The sequence below is a fragment of the Mesoplodon mirus genome (genome assembly GCF_964341445.2).
Source record: "Mesoplodon mirus genome assembly, chromosome: 4".
Classification (NCBI taxonomy): Eukaryota; Metazoa; Chordata; class Mammalia; order Artiodactyla; family Ziphiidae; genus Mesoplodon; species Mesoplodon mirus.
Window position 1 is genome coordinate 154813815 of NC_138979.1, and position 13413 is coordinate 154827227.

At 37.4% G+C, this 13413-nt stretch overlaps 1 protein-coding gene and 1 pseudogene across 6 annotated transcripts in view; one reads left to right on the forward strand and one right to left on the reverse strand.

The window, feature by feature from the left end:
- RAD51B (RAD51 paralog B) overlaps positions 1-13413 on the forward strand; it is a 666036-nt gene that overhangs the window by 285486 nt on the left and 367137 nt on the right. The window lies entirely within an intron of this gene.
- Positions 2359-2874, reverse strand: LOC309802272 (large ribosomal subunit protein uL6-like; annotated as a pseudogene). The gene has a single exon. The product of its transcript is annotated as a large ribosomal subunit protein uL6-like (transcript).

Genomic DNA, 13413 nt, shown 5'->3' on the forward strand with positions numbered 1-13413 from the left:
AAGACCCACCCAGCCCAGGCCCTCTGAGGAGGCAGTCTTCACAGTGCCAGAGAGAGTGGACCCATTCATGCAACCTGGGTTGTCTCAGTTCCAAGAAAACAAGTCCACTCTTAGAATTAGTGACCTAGATAGGGAACTCTTACTGCAAGATTTCCCCTTAGTTAAAACCTCAAGTAGAGTAAACTTGAACTCATAGTCTTTATTTACCCAGTTTTGAATATGACTTTTATTGCCATAGACCAGTGGTTCTTAAAATGTGAGGAGACACCTGAGGGTCCCCAGAGATCCTTTCAAGGGATCTGTGAGGGTGAACTTTTTTCATCATAATATTAAGGCATTATTTGCCTTTTTCATTCTCATTTTCTCACAGGTGTACAGTGGAGTTTTCTAGAGGACATGTGAAGTATGATATTTTAATGAAGAGCCAGATTAATGAAGAACCAGATATTGGAATGTATTAAGGCAGACATTAAAGAGATTGGCAAGACTGTAAAACAGTGGCACTTGTCTCACTAAATTTTTTCATTTTAGAAAATGCAACTATTTTTCATAAAAATACATTATTTATGTTGAGGTTATAGGTTTATTAGTGTTACTTTTAAACAAATCAACAAATACTTAAAAATTATTCAGTTTTGATTTCTTTTTTTTTAGTTTTTAAAAATTTTATTGAAGCATAATTGATTTACAGTGTTGTTTTAATTTCTTCTGTACAGCAAAGTGAGTCATTATACATACACACATATATATATATTCTTTTTCATATTCTTTTCCATTATGGTTTGTCACAGAATATTGAATATAGTTCTCTGTGCTATACAGTAGGACCTTGTTGTTTATCCATACTATATATACTAGCTTGCATCTGCTAATCCCAAACTAGAGATTATCATACTAAGTGAAGTAAATCAGAAAGAGAAAGACAAATACCATATGATATCAGTTATATGTGGAATCCAAAATACGATGCAAATCAACATATCTAGGAAACAAAAACAGACTCACAGATATAGATAACAGACTTGTGGTTGCCAAGGAGGGATGGGGTAGGGAAAGGAAGGAATGGGAGTTTGGGATCATCAGTTTTAACTTCTGATATGGTCAACATATCCCTCATAAATAAAAGCTCTATGAGTCCATAATAGTTTTTAAGAGTATAAATTGGTCCCAGGTGGGAAAGGTTTGAGAACTGCTGCTCTAGACCTTTCTCTCTCCTGAAGGAACATGCTGGTAAATTGAGGTGATAAATTCCCTGTGAGAGAGACCATCTTTATTCATTATCTCATCTACTACAGCACCAGCAGAATGCCTTGCCCACAGTTAGTGCTCTTTATAAATATGCATAGATGAGCTCCTGTGACAGCTCTGAAAAGTTACCACATTCTCTCATGTTTGGGTGTTACATTAACATTACTGTTTTTTTTTTAATCAAGGTATAGTTGATGTACACTGTTGCATGTTTGGGGTTTTTTGTGTGTGTCTTTGTCTTTTGATATTTAATGTGTTCCAGTACTTTTTGTTAAATAGTATTATTGATATTTTGACATAACAATAATGATATCATTTTTTTCCTTCCAAAGTCTTATGTAATAGATCAAATTCTCATATGAAACAAGAATGTTAGATTAAAAAAAAAAACATGAAGAATAATACAAGAACTCATTACTTTTATTTTTTTAACCTACCAATTCTTCTTTATCCTCATCTCAGGTGTCACCTTCTTCAATTAGCCTTCCTGGAACTTCCCACGCTGGCCTGGTACCCCTCCCATGTGCTTTCTAAGTAACCTTTAATACTGGAAGTGCTACTCTGGTCATGCCATTGACATTTTGGTTTCCCCCAGTTAACTTTGCATGCCTGTATGACAGAAGTACTGTCTTTTTTTTTTTTTTTTTTGCGGTACGCGGGCCTCTCACTGTTGTGGCCTCTCCCGTTGCGGAGCACAGGCTCTGGACGCGCAGGCTCAGTCCATGGCTCACGGGCCCAGCCGCTCCGCGGCGTGTGGGATCTTCCCGGACCGGGGCACGAACCTGCGTCCCCTGCATCGGCAGGTGGACTCTCAACCACTGCGCCACCAGGGAAGCCCCAGAAGTACTGTCTTTAATTTCCTTATTCCCAGAATTGAATAGTACTTGGTAAAGGGTAAGCACTAGAGAATCTCTTAAATGAAAATGTATAGAAGGAAGGAAAAGTTAGCTAATTTAACTAGTTAGTGAAGTGTCCAGTGCCCCACCCCCCTTCCCAAAATAGAGGGTATTTATTGCATCTTTAAAATATCACAAACAGGTCTTAGGGATTATCCAACATCTTGTTTCCATAGCTGGACAACTTTTAGATGTTATTCATCAGTCTGCTGAACTATTCCTTTTTAAAAGACATAGATATCATTCCCCCAATTTTTCTGATATTTTTAACTATTGTGACTTGCTAAATCAAAGCAGCTGAATTTGACACAAGTTCAATATGGTTTCCTTCAAGAATTAACTCATCTTTCTGGGCTTGAGGTACCCTGTGGATGTTTTTTCCACCCAGGACATTTTAGAGTTCAACGAGAGACCTATTCTGAATGAGGATATTGATGGGGAGGTGAGCACACATAGACTTTACCTTGTAATGACCCCCAGTGTAACGCCCTTGCTCATGTTCTTTACACAACTACAGATAGTGCCCATCGTGGCCAGTCCTTTGTTTCCCCACTGTATGTCAACCCAGAGCCTCTCTTTTTCCTTCCAAGGAGACTGAGATCTACATTGATGTGATTGAAGTCCCTCCGCCAGGTTTCTCTGGGGCCCTTCACAGTAACTATGCATCCCTTCAGGGTGATGTTGACATTTCCAGAATGTCGACAGTCTGATTGTTGAGAACTGTCTTCATTCTTGCAGTAGATGCAGCAAAGGGAGGTGAGGTATTTTTGTTTTTACTTTTTAATGTCATATTTTAACATGATTTCCATAGTACTGAAAAGAAAATTTTTAGTGGAAGAAACCACAATTTGAGATTGCTTTGTTATGACCTTACGTATAAACCAATATACAGTGGGCCCTGCGTATCCGTGGATGTGGAACCTGTGGATACGGAGAGCCGACTGTACTGGGGCATTTTATGTAGGGGACTTGAGCATCCGAGGATTTTGCTGTCTATGCGGGGTGTCCTGGAGCCAATGCCCTGTGGATGCCAAGGGGCCATATTTCCACCTATCTCTCCACACTCATAAACTCCTTTTCAGAGTAGGAATCTTTTAAGCCCTTAAAGGTTGGTTACCTTTTTCTGAGAATGTGATATTTCTCAATATCAGAAATTATTTCTTTTGGCAAAAAGGGAAAAATTCCATTATATATATATATGTATATATATATGTATATATATATGTATATATATATATATACACACACACACATACATACATACCACATCTTCTTTATCCACTCATCTGTTTGATGGACACTTAGGTTGCTTCCATATCTTGGCAATTGTAAATAATGCTACTATGAACATTGAGGTGCATGTATTTTTTCGAATTAGTGGGATTTTTGTTTGTTTGTTTGTTTGTTTTGTTTTCAGATATATACCCAGGAGTGGAATTGCTGGGTCATATGGTTGTTCTATTTTTAGTTTTTTGAGAAACTTCCATTCTGTTTTCCACAGTGGCTACACCAATTTACATTCCCACCAACAGTGTAGGAGGGGTCCCTTTTCTCTGCATCCTCACCAACGTTTGTTCCTTGTGTTCTTTTTGATGATGGCCATTCTTACAGTTGTGAGGGATAACTCATTGTGGTTTTGATTTGCATTTCCCTGATGATTAACAGTGTTGACCATCTTTTCATGTGCCTCTTGGCCACCTGCATTTCCTCTTCAGAAAAATGTCTATTCAGGTCTTCTGCCCATTTTTAAATTGGGTTGTATGGGTTGTTTTTTTTTTATGTTGAGTTGTGTGAGCTGTTTATATATGTTGGATATTAATCCCTTATCAGTCATATGATTTTCAAATAGTTTCTCCCATTCAGTAGGTTCTCTTTTTGTTTTGTTGATGGTTTCCTTTGCTGTGCAAAAGCTTTTAAGTTTAATTAGGTCCCATTTGTTTCTTTTTTTGGATCTGTCTCCTAAAACAAAGGAAATAAAAGCATTCTGCTTGGTTTAGGTTGAGTCTTTTCTGTGAGTGCTGTTAGTTATATGAGTCCCCAAGTCTCTTTCTTTTCCTTAAGACCTAACACTTTGGATAATTATTTACCAAACTTATGTGTGAATGTTTGATCAGGAAACGAGAGAGAATACGTGGCAATTCTTATCAAGTCCTCATTTAAAAAGGGTTCAGTGGGGGAATAGTAGTATTTTGTCTGAGATAGAGTCCTAAAGGAACACTGATTTTTTTGGACAGGGCACTGGCTGGATGGGAATGGGAGAGCTGGATATTTGTCCTGACTTTGCTACTCTCTAAATATTAGTATGATTTCAGCAGATCACCTTACTTCCCTTTGCTACTCTTAAGTTTCCCCATCTGTAAAATCAGGCTGGATTAGAAGGTCTGAAAGGCCCCTTGCAGATCATCTAATTCTATAGTTTGTTTTGTACTGTCAGGATTTCATGTTCTTGACATTCTTAGTTGACAAGTAAGGTGTGGGAGGAAATGACAGTCTTGAGTAACCAAAATGGATTTTGTCTGCCCGTATGCGCTAATCCCCAAAAGAAGAAGAAAATGCAAATGAGCCAGGGGCCGAACACGAAAATGGTGACAGTGAGGAGAACATTGAAGCAGACAGCTGAAGGCTTCATTTCCTGGCCCATCTGCCATTGAGAAAGGCTGAGACTGCCAAAGCCTCCAGGCAATCAAGGCCAAAACTTTGGCTCACTCTTATTTTGAACTACCCCCATACCACACACACAAACCACACAGGAAAATTGTCGCTCTCCCTTCATATTTGTGCATTTTGGCTGCACTCCTATTTATGCCAAGTCCTCGCCTGATCCTCTTCCTTCCAGCTGTCACTATATTCTGCCTGTTGCTTTCCGGGCTTTGGAAAGCAGCTGCAATTTTCAGTGGAGGCCCAGGGGTGGTGGCCTTGGCGGTGGGGCGTTGTTAGGGTGTGTGGACTCTGTCTGAACCAACAGTCACTTTTACCTGGTTTATAGGCAGTTTGAGGAGTGTTCTCACCTCTCCTTCCTTGGCAAATGTCAGAACTGATGGCTTTAATTTTTTTCCCTCTCCTCCCTCTTTGGGGAGTTTTTCCCCGCTCTACATTCCTCAGCCTTTTAGTCTGAGAGCGTCCTGTGGAAGATTTGGTTTGTCTTAGGTTCTTTTGCCAGGCTGCTCATCTTCTTTTTTTTCTTTCTTCCACATAAAACGTATTTATCTATTGGGAGAGCTTAAGATAGATAACCAGAGCTTACAAGCCTAGAAACTTGACTCCTTCTCATCTCTGACAGTATATCCCAAGCCATTAGGTCTCCCAAGGCCCAGAGAGCTCTTGGTCATTCGCTGTCCATCCGGCCTCTAGTTGGAGAGCTAGCTGTGGTGTCCTTTCACCTCTGGCTTGTGAGGTTTTCCCATGGGGCTTGTCTGCATACATCTCGTATTGGCTCTTAGCGATGGTAACCGAACAAAGAGACACTTGGTTCTCATCATATTAGAAAGCTGAGCAAGAATCAGGAAATCTGCTTGAAGAATCTTGGCTGAATATAAGGAGAAGCCATGTTATTATGAAGGTTTTAAATCATTCCAGTGTGCACAGACTGACCTTGCTGGCCTGAATATTGAAAGCAAAACAAAACTCCCACCCAGCCATTGTTTTTGGCTGATGAAGAGAGCCTTTTTAGGTACAGTGGGTTGTTCTCTGCCCTTCTTTCTGGAAACTGCATCAACTATCTTGCCTTATACCTAGCAGTGCCAGCCCACACTCCTGTTTTCCTTTGGTTTTTTAAATAAATTTATTTATTTATCTATGTTTGTTTTTGGCTGCGTTGGGTCTTCGTTGCTGCACGCGGGCTTTCTCTAGTTGCAGCAAGTGGGAGCTACTCTTTGTTGCAGTGCGCAGGCTTCTCATTGCGGTGGCTTCTCTTGTTGCAGAGCATGGGCTCTAGGCGCGTGGGCTTCAGTAGTTGTGGCACGACACACTCCTGTTTATGTAAGAGGAACCTCACATAGTTCTCAGGGCCTGGTGAAAAAAACCTCAAAGTGTGTCTGTGTTTGGGTTTGTCTGATGGTTTCTCCTGTCTGTATGAATTTTGTATTTTATTTCAAAGAATTTAAATTTTAATTGATGTTAAATTCAAATAGGCGAGTCTATTTGATAAAATTCTTTGGTGATAGGATCCTGTTTAACTTTATAGGTACTATATAAAGTCTTTTTATTCATGTTGGGAATATAATACTACAAAGCCATTTTTTCTTTCAGTTCTGCCTGTTTTATCTCAATCCTGGACTTACTTGGCTATATTGTTTCTAATGCCCAGTTAACCCTTCTGTCACTCATCCTTTCTCCCAGTCCACATTTTTTGCATTGTCTATAATTCATAGAATCATAGTTTGATAAAGCATTAGTACTGGAAGGGTCCTTAGATGTTAACTACCCAAGCTTCATTTTATAGATGAAAAAAGAGCCTACAAAAGTAACAGGATTAGGCCAAGGTCACATACCTGCCAGAGCTTAGGCTCACAAGTGTTTTTCCACTATACTACTCCAGACTCCATGTGTCAGGAATTTTCCAAAGCACTAGACTAATAATAGCTACTTCAACAGGCAGGAAGTGCATCTTACTGGAAAGGGCAGAGGTTTTGGAGCCAGAGAGATTTGGGTTTGAATATCTTGTTCTGCCACCTACTGGCAGGGTAAATTGGGCAAGTAACTAAAGCTTTTAGGGACTCTGTTTCTTCCTCTGTAATATGGGAATAATAATAATAATACTTTAGGGTTATTATGAGTATTGCACTATATGATCTGTATAATGTGCCTGTTATACATATTGTGTTCAACAAATTATTATCAATATTATAAAAAATCTACTGATCATAGGAAACATTATCTCACATATATAAATAATAATTTAAAATACATAGGTATTTTCGGGCTTCCCTGGTGGCGCAGTGGTTGAGAGTCCACCTGCCAATGCAGGGGACACGGGTTCGTGCCCCAGTCTGGGAAGATCCCACAGGCCACGGAGCGGCTGGGCCCGTGAGCTGTGGCCGCTGAGCCTGCGCGTCCGGAGCCTGTGCTCCACAACAGGAGAGGCCACAACAGTGAGAGGCCCGCGTACCGCAAAAAAGAAAAGATTAAAAAAAAGGTATTTTATAATTAGCTATTCTGAGCAGTTCTTGTTCAATAGTATTCTCCTAAATTTAGCATTAAAATATGAATGGAGTGAGTTGTCCGGAAATGAATTCCTGAAAGTTATTTATACCATGACAGTGATTCATGCATTTCCCTTTTCTTTATAGCTTTCATCTGTACTTAGCTACAGTGTATCTTGTCCAAAAATTTTTGTACATGTTGAACTCACCCTAGGAAGACATCTGGAGTATACTTAGGTTTGGCCCCTGGTTTTCATTTAGCTAAACACTAGGATATAAATCTAGAATATAATCTACATAGAATGTTAAATTCATATTTTTGAGAAGCTTGAGATATTTAGTGTTATTCTGTTATTCTGTGATGAACAGCTTCGATGTGAAATTATATGTACCTGTTTGGAGTATAGGTTGAAGTTATCTTGTGTTCATCATAAAAGGGCCCAAGATTGTTCTGTTAAAAGGAAGTAGAACTATGTTGTTGAACCCAATAGCATGGGGAGGAGGAATGAGTTAGGAAACAAAAGCTAAGATTGAATTAGCGAAGGCCAGAAGCAACAAAAGAAAGTTTGGAAGCTTCAGAAGGAGTGATTCAGGGGAATTTCAGTTGTGGGCCTCTCAGATTGCATAGATGTTGGCTGACTGGAATGCACTTAAGCTTAAAGTGGATGGAAGGACCTTGAGAAACTAGACAGAATGAATTTCGCTTCTCTAATAAAGAGAGGGCTTGGGAGAAAGAGCTTTGGCTTAGATTTTAGACAGAAGTTAAGTGCAACTAGAAAGAGGCACTATGTGCTTTCCTCCATATGGAACCCTTAATTGCTAAGGCACTTTCAAGTTCATGTAATTTGGTCCATAACTATGGTTAGATACATAGACTTTTCTTTCCTTGGTCGCTTTTTCAGTAAGGTGAAAGATAAAGAGTGCAGCAGTGGTGGAGAGTGGAATGGATATTCCTTGTGCCTGTTCCTACCCACTGTTATATATTAGGTTAAGAGCCTTAGGCCAGCAGTTTCTTAAAGATAAAAGTAGGCGTGAGTTTGGAGGAATATTGGATAATTGAATATGACCAGGAAGTAGAAGGTGCTATTTTGCTGTATTTTGGGTTCATCCAGATGGGATCAAACCAGAGGAATTTGGCAAGCGTTGGGACTCACCACTTAGAACCACACTGAAATAGTTGTGGTAGCAAAAGAATTTCTCCAGGAGACTTATTCCACTTGAGGCATAACAGCCAGAGATTCCTGGCCCTTGAGGGAAGAGTGCCAAAGCTGATAAATTTTAGAACAATCAACTGAAGTCTATAAACTCAGGAGAAGTGGTTCAATTAGATGGTACTGGGACTAAATTGTTTCCATAATTTTCACACAGAAGACATACTATGAGTAAATGTGTCCTATAATCCACTGTTTAGAATTAGCTCCTCCCTAATTTTATGTGCTTTCCTTGAGATTTAATATATTGCAGTTTAATAAATGAGAAGATTATAAAAGAATTTAACTTTAAGAACTTGTGTTTGACTTCTGTATTCGTGAAATTCTGACATATTAACCTTACTATTTTTTTAAGACTTTCTGGAAGAGTTCTTCGTGACCTAAAATTTACCTTCCTGTTTAATCATTCTCTGAGGCTTTTTATACTCTGGTAAAATTAACTACACTTCATCATCATCAGTATTGCTTATCCCTTGTCACCTGACATCTATCCCTGTATTGTCCAATTGTATCCCCTTCAATTGCCCAGCCCACTGACTTACATACATTAGGTTTTCATTAAATATTTTTTATTGAATGGTGAATGAGGAAGTTCTTTATATTTTAAACAACTGACTATTGTGGAGAAAGACAACACAACAGGAAGGAATTACTGTGACTAAAGAGTCAAACAGGATACCAAAAATGGGAGCTTTAAAAATTTTTAACAGCTTTATTGAGTCATAATTGACATCCAATAAAGAGCACATATTTAATACAATTTGATAAGTTTTAACATATGTATACACCCATGAAGTCATCACCACAATCAAGATAATGAACATGTCCATCATCCCCAAAAGTTTCCATGTAGCTGTTTTAATCCATCTCTCCCATCCTTCCCCACCTTACCCTCCTCAAGCAAACCACTCATCTGTTTTTGTCACTATAGATTAGTTTGCATCTTTTAGAGTCTTATATAAATAGAATCATACAGGGTAAACTCTCTTTGGTCTAGCTTTTTCACTCAGCTCAATTATTTTGAGATTCATCCATGGTGTTGCATCTATCATTATTTTATTTGTTTTTATTGTTAAGTAGTATTCCATTGTATGCATATAACATAATTTACTTATCCAGTCACCTATTGATGGATATTTTTGGTTCTTTCCAGTTTATGAATATTATAAATAAAGCCACTATGAACATTTGACTACAAGTCATTGAATAGAGGTATGCTTTCTTTTTTCATGGATAAATACCTGAGAGTAGAATGGCTAGATTATGGGATGGTGCATGTTTAGCTTTCTAAGAAACAAACTGTCTTCCAAAGTGGCTGTACCCTTTTGCATTTCCCCAGCAATGAAGTAGAGTTCCTGTTGTTCCACATGCTTGCCGGCATTTAATAATGTTGGTACTTTGAATCTTAGCCATTCTAATAGATGTTTAGTGGTATCTCATTATTATTTTAATTTTCAAGTCCCTAATGACATATGAGGTTGAGCATCTTTTAAAATACTTATTTGTCATGTGTATGTCTTATTTGGTGAGATGTCTATTAAGATCTTTTACCCATTTTTAAATCAGATTGTGTAAGAGTTTTTAGAGTCCCTTGAGTCCCTTGTATATTTTGGATACAAGTCCTGTATCCAGTACATGTTTTGCAGATTTTCTTTCAGTCTGTGGCTTGCCTTTTCATTCTCTTAACAGTGTCTTTTGCTGAGAAGTTTTTAATTTTAATGAAGTCCAGCTTGACAATTTTTTCTTTCATGGAGAGTGCTTTTGCTGTTATATCCAGAAACTCATGGCCACGCCCCAAGTCACCTAGCTTTTCTCCTATGTTATTGTCTGGAGTTTTATAGTTTTGTGTTTTATATTTAGTTCTATCATCCATTTTGAGTTAATTTTTGTGAAGGGTGTAAGGTAAGTGTCTAAATTATTTTTTGTTTTTTTAATGTGGATGTCCAGTTGTTCCAGCACCATTTGTTAAAAAGACGATCCTTCTACATTGAATTGCCTTTGGCTCCTTTGTCAAAACTCAGTTAACTATATGTGAGTTATGAACTCTCTACTCTTTTCTGTTGATCTAGTTATCCGTTCTTTCACTGAAAGCACACTCCCTAGATTACTGTAGCTTTATAGTAAGTCTTGAAGCCGAGTAGTTTCAGTCCTCCATCTTTGTTTTTCTTCAATATTGTGTGGGCTACTGTGGGTCTTTTGCCTTTCCATATAAGCTTTAGAATCAGTTTGTCCATATCCATTAAGTAATTTATTGGGATTTTGATTGGGATTGCATTGAATCTATAGATCAAGTTGGGAAGAATCAACATTTTGAGAATATTGGGTCTTCCTATTCACAGAATATCTCTCCATTTATTTAGATCTTCTTTGAGTTCTTTCATCAGAGTTTTATAGTTTCCTCCTACAGATTTGTATATACTTTGTTAGGTTTACACCTAAGTATTTCTCTCTCTCTCTCTCTCTCTCTGTGCCAAGATAAATGGTGTTGTGTTTCTAATTTCAAATTCTAATTGTTCATTGCTGGTATGTAAGGAAGCAATTGACTTTCATACATTAACCTTGTATCCTGTCTTCCTTTGGATTAAGTATTTTTATGATTCCATTTTACATCCTTGATTGTCTTGTTAGCTATAACTTTATTTAGTTGTTTTGGAATTTATAGTGTACATCTTTAACTTATCACAGCCTATCTTTAACTGCTATTATGCCACTTCACATATAGTATAAGAATGTTACAGTAGCTGTATAGTAGTTGTCATATATTTTACTTATACATGTTATACATGTTATGAATCACACAATAAAGTTTTGTTTAAGCAGCCAGTTGTCTTTAAAATATATTTAAATAATAAAATATCTTATATATTTACCTACTAGGTACCATTTCCATTGTTCTTTATTCCTTTGTATAGATCCAGATTTCCATCTGATGTTATTTTCCTTCTGCCTAAAGGACTTACTGTATTATTTCTTGTAGTGTAGGTAAGCTGGTGATGAATTTTTTCAGCTTTTGTATGTCTAAAGAGCTCCTTATTTTACCTTTGTTTTTTTGGAAGATAGTTTTGCTGGGAATAGAATTCTCGGTTGACAGTTTTTTCTTTCAGTGTTTTGAAGTTGCGCAACTGTATTTCTATTTTCATTGTTTCCAACTAGAAACTGCACTTATCTTTGTTTCTCTGTATATAATGCGTCTTTTCCTCTTGTTCCTTTAAGTTTTTTTCCTTTCACTGGTTTTGAGAAACTTAATTATGATGTACCTTCATGTAATTTTCTCATGTTTTTTATGCTTGGGATTTGTTGAGCTTTTTCATATGAAGAGTTATAGTTTTCATCAAATTTGGGAAAATCCTGACCATTATTTTTTCAAAAGTTTTTTCTTCTCTTTTTCTTCTATCCTCCTCCTTGGAGACTCCTATTACACATATAGTAAATCACCTGAAGTTGTCCCCACCCCATAGCTCACTAATGCTGTTTTCATTTGGCTGATTGTTTTCTGTTTCATTTTAGATAGTTTCTATTGCTGTAGCTTCAAGTTAATTGTTTTTGTCTATTTCTATGTTTACTAGTTTCTATTGTTGTGTCTTCACAACTTGTGTCTTCAAGTTCTCCAATGTGTAATCTACCATTAATTCCATCCAGTGTATTTGTCATCTCATATATTGTAGTGTTTATCTCTAAAAGTCTGATTTGGGGTCTTTTTGCTATCTCTAACTTTTCAAACATATGGAATATAGTTATAATAACTATTTTAATATCATTGTCTATTCATTCTAGCATCTGTGTCAGTTCTGAGTCCATTTCAGTGATAGAGTTTTCTCCTTATTATGGGTCTCACTTTGCTGCTTCTATCTATGTCTGGTTATATTTGATTGGATGCCAGACATTGTGAATTTTACCTTCTTGGGTACATTGTGAATTTTCCCTTCTTGGGTGCTGTATATTTTTGTACTCCTATAAATATTAAGAATTGTTTTGGGATGTAGTTGAATTATTTGGAAACAGTTTGATCCTTTTGGATATTGCTTTTAAGTTTTTTGGTTTTTTTTTTTGGCAGGACCAGAACCGTTTGGTTTAAAGATAATTATTCTCCACTATCAAGGCAAGATCCTTCTGTATACTGTACTCAGTGCTCCATGATTTATGACATTTCCATTCTGGTTGATGAGGATAGGCATTACTCCTGGCTTTGTGTGAGTGCCAGGCACTCTTCTCTTTACTTCTATCAAATCTTTCTTTCTCCAGCCTCAAGTAATTTCCTCACATTCATGTACTAATCAGTACTCTGCTGAGTATTTGAGGGAGACTCCACAGATCTCTCATGTGAACTCTAGCTGCCTTGTTCTTCCCAGGTCCTAGGTTCCATCTCCTCAACTTGAGTGGACTCCATCTGGGTTTCCTCTCCCTGCATCACAGCCTAGAAATTATTAGTAAGCTGGGGCAGTCATAGAGCACTCCTCATTTTTTTCATCTCTAAGGGATCACTGTCTTTCATTGCCTGATGTCCAGTATCTTGGGGAAAAAAAAGTTGTTTCATATGTTTTGTCTTAAAAATATTTTTTTGGTTGTTTTAGGTGGTAGGGTAAATTTGATCCTGTTACTCCATCTTGGTCAGAAGAGAAAAAGCTTCTTTTAAGTTTTCAATGGTGGTTATAGAAATGACCAATAGCAAGACAAGGAGTCTCTAACTGAAATACCCATGATGTTTCCTCATAAATTGCGAAGTTGGAAAGAGAATTAATCTCAGAATTATCATTATTTTTTCATCCACTTACATCCATCACAGACATTTACATAACAAAGTTCCTTGTACAAATGGTCGATCACATCAATGGGTAGATTATTGAATTTGAGGGGGAAAGACATACACAAGCCACTAGAATTATATGTTTCATAGAACATATTATGTAAGAAGGAAAT